The sequence below is a fragment of the Octopus sinensis genome, linkage group LG2 (genome assembly GCF_006345805.1).
Source record: "Octopus sinensis linkage group LG2, ASM634580v1, whole genome shotgun sequence".
Classification (NCBI taxonomy): domain Eukaryota; kingdom Metazoa; phylum Mollusca; class Cephalopoda; order Octopoda; family Octopodidae; genus Octopus; species Octopus sinensis.
The window spans coordinates 26,745,702-26,752,026 of record NC_042998.1 but is presented as its reverse complement, the minus strand read 5'-3'; positions in this window follow the sequence as shown (position 1 = coordinate 26,752,026).

The following is a 6,325-nucleotide window of genomic DNA, read 5'->3' as shown; positions in this document are numbered from 1 at the left end:
TACCACCCAACCTGAAGAAATACCTGGAAACTTTAGAAATATCCTACAATCTAGGTGTATTGCAAAAGTCAGCATTATTTGGAACAGCACACATGTTGTATAAAGCATTGTCTGTCTGAGGTCTTTGTTGTGTCTTGACAGACTGTATAAACCCCCAGTAGACACGATATCTTCAATCAGCAACATCATGATATTGGATACTGTGTGGTGTCTTAAATAATAATGACATGGACTTTCCTGGCTTTTGCCGAATGACCTGCACAAAAGTACCGTTAAGCATTTCACCTAGCATGCTAATGATTCTGCCAGCTCACCTACCTTAATAATAATAATAATAATAATAATGATAATAATAATAATAATAATGATAATGATAATAATGATAATAATGATGATGATGATGATGATAAAGCGAATAATAATATAACTGGAATGACTCGTACTGAGAAGAGCATTATCGCTGTGAAAACAACTTCCATTCATGGATTTATTTATTTATTCATTTTTTTAAATACATATTTTTACCTGTGAATTTGCGTGTGTAATCTGGGAATGCATACAATGAGCTTCTTTGCCTTAGGTGTACGGAAAACACTCAGCGGGAAATGGAAAGAAATTTGAAGAAAGAAGGGAAAAAAAAAAAAATAATAATAATAATAATAATAGTAATGATAAAGACTTCTTTCACTCTGTGATATAATTAGGATGGTTGTCATCACAGTTTTATTTCTCCAAAATAATATAGAATGATGACAGGTTAGGTGCAGAAATTTTTATTGTCGAAAATGGTAAGGCAGGAACAAAGTACTAAAATAGAAACTTATATTAAAAAACTGCATGAAAGCAGGTCGGCTGGAAAACGCATTCAGGATGTAGAAAGACGGATTCAATGAAACTTATTGTTTTATCTTGAATCATTGCAGGGAGGAGGGATGCACCCATGATAGTTAACAAAACAGGGAAGTGAGTCACTGGAGAAGAATTCTTGAGGCACCAGCTTAGAGTGTTATCAAATAAAATGAGCATAAAGCAGAGAGACAATCTAATCGGCTCAAGCTTTAATATAAGCATGCATTACATGTATTATTATATATGCGTGTGTGTGTGTGTGTGTGTTTATATGTATTGTATATGTGTGTGTGTATGTATATATATATATATGCATACACACACACATATATGTATGTATATTTGTGTGTGTGTGTGTCTGTGTATGTATTTATATACATGTTTTATATATACATATGTATATATAGATACATATACACGTATACATATATATATATATATGTATGTATATATGTACATATATATATTTACATTATGTATGTATATATGTACTATATATATTACATTATGTATGTATATATGTACATATATATATTTACATTATGTATGTATATATGTACATATATATATTTACATTATGTATGTATATATGTACATATATATATTTACATTATGTATGTATATATGTACATATATATATTTACATTATGTATGTATATATGTACATATATATATTTACATTATGTATGTATATATGTACATATATATATATTTACATTATGTATGTATATATGTACATATATATATTTACATTATGTATGTATATATGTACATATATATATTTACATTATGTATGTATATATGTACATATATATATTTACATTATGTATGTATATATGTACATATATATATTTACATTATGTATGTATATATGTACATATATATGTTTACATTATGTACGTATATATGTACATATATATATTTACATTATATGTACATATATGTATTTACATTATACTCTCGGAGTGGTTGGCGTTAGGAAGGGCATCCAGCTGTAGAAACACTGCCAGATCTGACTGGCCTGGTGCAGCCTTCGGGCTTGCCAGACCCCAGTTGAACCGTCCAACCCATGCTAGCATGGAAAGCGGACGTTAAACGATGATGATGATGATGATGTATATATGTACATATATATATTTACATTATAAATATATATATATATATATATGTATTTACATTATAAATATATATATATATATATATATACATATCCTTAAATCCTTAAATCCTTAAAAATGTTTTAGCCCGAAGGCCGCGGCCATGCTGGGGCACCACCGCTGAATGAGCCACACTAGTTTGTGAATCCACCTCTGATACGTGGCACTTGATCAACAAGGGAGTTCGATGCTGCTGCCCGCATCCGTGTCTCCTGTCGTGAGGTAGGTTCATCTGGGACTCCCAACAAGAAGAGATCCAGTTTAGTTTTAAAGAAACCCACATCCACACCATGTAAGTCTCTCAGGCATTTAGGGAGGATGTTGAAAAGCTGTGGTCCTCTGAAACCCAAGCTGTTGCAGTATCTGGACCTGTATTTTGATGGTGATGTTGGAATCCTTGGCACCACGCAGCGGCGCCCCGTTCTGCGGTTGGAGTAACTTTGAATGCCAAAGTTTGGGATAAGACCCTCCAGGATTTTCCAGATGTATATTACTGCATATCTCTCCCGCCTCCGCTCCAGGGAGAAGAGGTTTAATACCTTCAGTCTTTCCCAGTAGCTGACATTTTGCATTGAGACGATTTTCTTTGTGTAGCTTCTCTGAGTTGCTTCGAGTTCTGCTGTTTGTTTTATATTGTGTGGTGACCAAAGTTGGGAGCAGTAGTCCAAGCGGCTGAGGACAAATGTTTTCCATAGGACCATCAGTGTCTCCTTCTCTCTTGTTCTGAAAGTTCGGAGAATCCATCCAGCTAGCCGTCTGCATTTTATCACCAGATTAGCAATATGCATTTGGAAAGATGCATCATTGCTCATGTCAATGCCCAGGTCACGCACTGATTTTGACTCAGGGATTGCAATTCTTCCTGGGCCAGTGTATCCAGTCTTCACGTCATTTACCTTTGTGTGCCAGTAGCGCAGGGCCTGGAACTTACCTGCATTAAACTGCATGTTGTTGTCCTCAGCCCACCTGTATATTGTGTCCAGCTCATGTTGCAGATGCGCAATATTTTCAGGGTTCTGTATTGCGTGGGAGACCTTTGTGTCATCTGCATAGCTAGCAAGGGTGGTCATCGTAGCAACTGAAGGCATGTCTGAAAGGGCCACTATGAACATCAGTGGCCCCAAGACAGTGCCCTGTGGGACACCGCTTGTTATTTGCGTTTCCCTGGAGGTGGCTCCATTGCTCACAACTGCCTGTTTTCTGTCTTTTAGGAAGTTGTGCAGCCACTCTCCAAGTTTCCCGCCTATGCCGAGACCACGCAGTTTGTGACAGATCATACCATGGTCGACTTTATCAAAGGCTTTTGCAAAGTCAAGATATATTACATCCACATTTGAGCCATTTAGTAGCTGTTTCAACACCCAGTCATAGTGTTGCAGGAGCTGTGTTAGGCAGCCTCTACCTGGTCGAAATCCATGCTGGGTGTCAGACAGTAAGTCATTTTCTTCAAGGAACATGATTAGTTTCTTACGGACTATTCGTTCCATGACTTTGCTGATGTGTGAGGTCAGAGAGATAGGCCTATAATTTTTAGCATCTGCTCTGCTACCTCCCTTATGGATAGGGCATATTACCCCCTCTTTCAGTTTGACTGGGAGCTTACCACTTGCAAGAAAGCTCTGAAAAAGAAGCTGTAGCGGTTTTGCAAGGGCTCGTTTGCACGATTTGAGAAGGATCGCTGGGAATCCATCAGGTCCAGCAGCTGAGTTTGTGTCAATCTCATCAATGGCTAGTGTGATATCATCTTCTTCGATGTTGATGTACTCAATTTTTGTCTCTTTGGCCGCTGGTAAAGTGGCAAAGAATTCTTCTGGGTTGTTTACTTGCCTGTGTCCTAGAGGTGTAGTGAACACACTTTGGAACTGTTCGTTCAGTATTTCACTTATCCTCGTGGGATTTCCTGTGATAGAGCCATCTTTTTGGAAGAGGGGTCCTATTCTCTGGTGCACTGTGGCTGTCTCTTTGGCAAACTTAAAGAAAGCTTTAGGGTTTGATTTTATATTTTCTATTACCCAAGCTTCTTTATCTGCTCTCTCCTTTTCATGGGACTGATGTAGACTTTTCTCAGTTTCCATTAGCATTCTTTCGAGCCGAGACTTCTCACCACTTTTGGTGTGCTTGCTCAGGCGGTTTGCAATCCTTGTCCGTCGTCTCATAAGAATCCTCCTTTCTCTAGGGATCCTGTTTTTATTCTTGTGTGTGCTGGCCCTGCACATTGGGACATATTTGTCACATATGGCTTGTATTATGGACATGAAGTGTTTGTGTTTCATGTTTATGTCCGGTGTGGAGAGACATTCAGGCCAATCCTGTTTGAGGATCTCTTTCTCAATCGACTTCCAGTTGGCTTTATGAAAGTTTAAGTTGGAGAGATGGTGGGTGCTTCGTATAGGCTGTGTGTCTGCGGGGGCTTTTGTTCCATACATAGACAGCTCTATTATGTTGTGATCCGAGATCATTGTCGGCATCACATTAACATTATGGATAATATCCATATTGTTTGTAAAGCAGAGATCCAGTATATTATCTGCCCTTGTTGGTTGCAGAACTATTTGCTCCATGAAAGAGGTATTTGTGAGATGGAGCAGGGACTCCACCTGTGCCTGCTGATGGTGTGTCATCCCTGGGAGCATCTGCCCCCCAGGCCATTCCACATGTATATCATCATTGGACATTAAGCAATGATGATTATGTTAGACACACACACACACACACGTATATATATATATATTATATATATGAAAATTTAAATATATACAGCTACACACACATATATGTATGTATATATGGATATATTATAATATATATTTGTGTATGTATATATATATTATATATATATATATTTGTGTATGTATAATATATATATATATATATATTTGTGTATGTATATATATATATATATATATAATATATGTATATATATATATATATATATATTTGTGTATGTATATATATAATATATATATATAATATATATATATATTTGTGTGTATATATATATATATATATTTGTGTGTATATATATATATATATAATTTGTGTGTATTATATATATATATATATATATATGCACATACAAATACATTTATGTGTATATTACATACATACATACACACATGCATATTTTATTTTACTTATTTGGCCCTTAGATTTTCATGAGGTAAGAATTTGCTACAGGCAGTAATAGCATTATGCTCTCAATTTTTCGATATTGCTTTGTGTAAACCAAACAGAATGAATGAAGGTTACCGGTATAAGTATCAGCATTTTTTTCAAAAATGCCTTTTGTTACACACGAAAAAAAAAAAGCACAATTAATTAGATTGTTTATTCCATTGTTTAGCTTTTTAATTACGATGGATCATGATTAGTGTATTTTTCTTATCGTCTCCAGAAGCCATATTTCTAGAGATACATATTTCCTTGGGTGCAGATTGAACTCATGATCTTTCATTGTTTTATTTTCGTTTGTTTTTCTTATATACTTATATATCTTATATTATTGTTCTGTTTCTGAGGAACTGGTTAATTTTAATGGAATTTCATTGCAATTTAATTAAGACAGACATTTTTGTTAGAGTAAAATATAAATAAAAAAATTAAGAAGTCAGAGACAAAGAGATCTATAATATTTTACTCTGATTGCCATTCCTTTAAGAATCAAGAACTCATCCACTGATTTCTTTTTCTTAGAAAAACCTAAAATATCTGTTTTTTTCTTTTTTTGCTTTTTTACTCCAAAGTTTTCTTTTTGAATTTTTGGTAATAAGAACTTACTCTAATATATATGTGGTTGGTTTTATATCTAATATTTTCTTAATTTTTCTGATGCCAGTGCTGCCTGACTGGCCCCCATGCCAGTGGTGCATAAAAAGCACCCACTACACTCTCAGAGTGGTTGGCGTTAGGAAGGACATCCAGCTGTAGAAACCTTGCCAGATCAGATTGGAACTTGGTGCAGCCTCCTGGTTTGCTAGTCCTCATTCAAACCATCCAACCCATGCCAGCATGGAAAGCGGACGTTAAACAATGATGATGATGATCTTGTTTCAGTCATTGAATTGTGGCCATTCTGGGGCACCACCTCGGAGAATTTTTACTTGAACGAATCTACCCCAATACTTATTTTTTAAAGTCCGGTACATATTCTATTGGTTTGTTTTGCTGTGCTAAGTTATGGGGATGTAAACACCCCAACACTGGTTATCAAATAATGGGGAGCAAGCACACACACTAACACACACACACGCATATAAATATATATATTATATAGCATGGTCGCAGTCAAATGACTGAACCAAGTAAAAGATATATATATG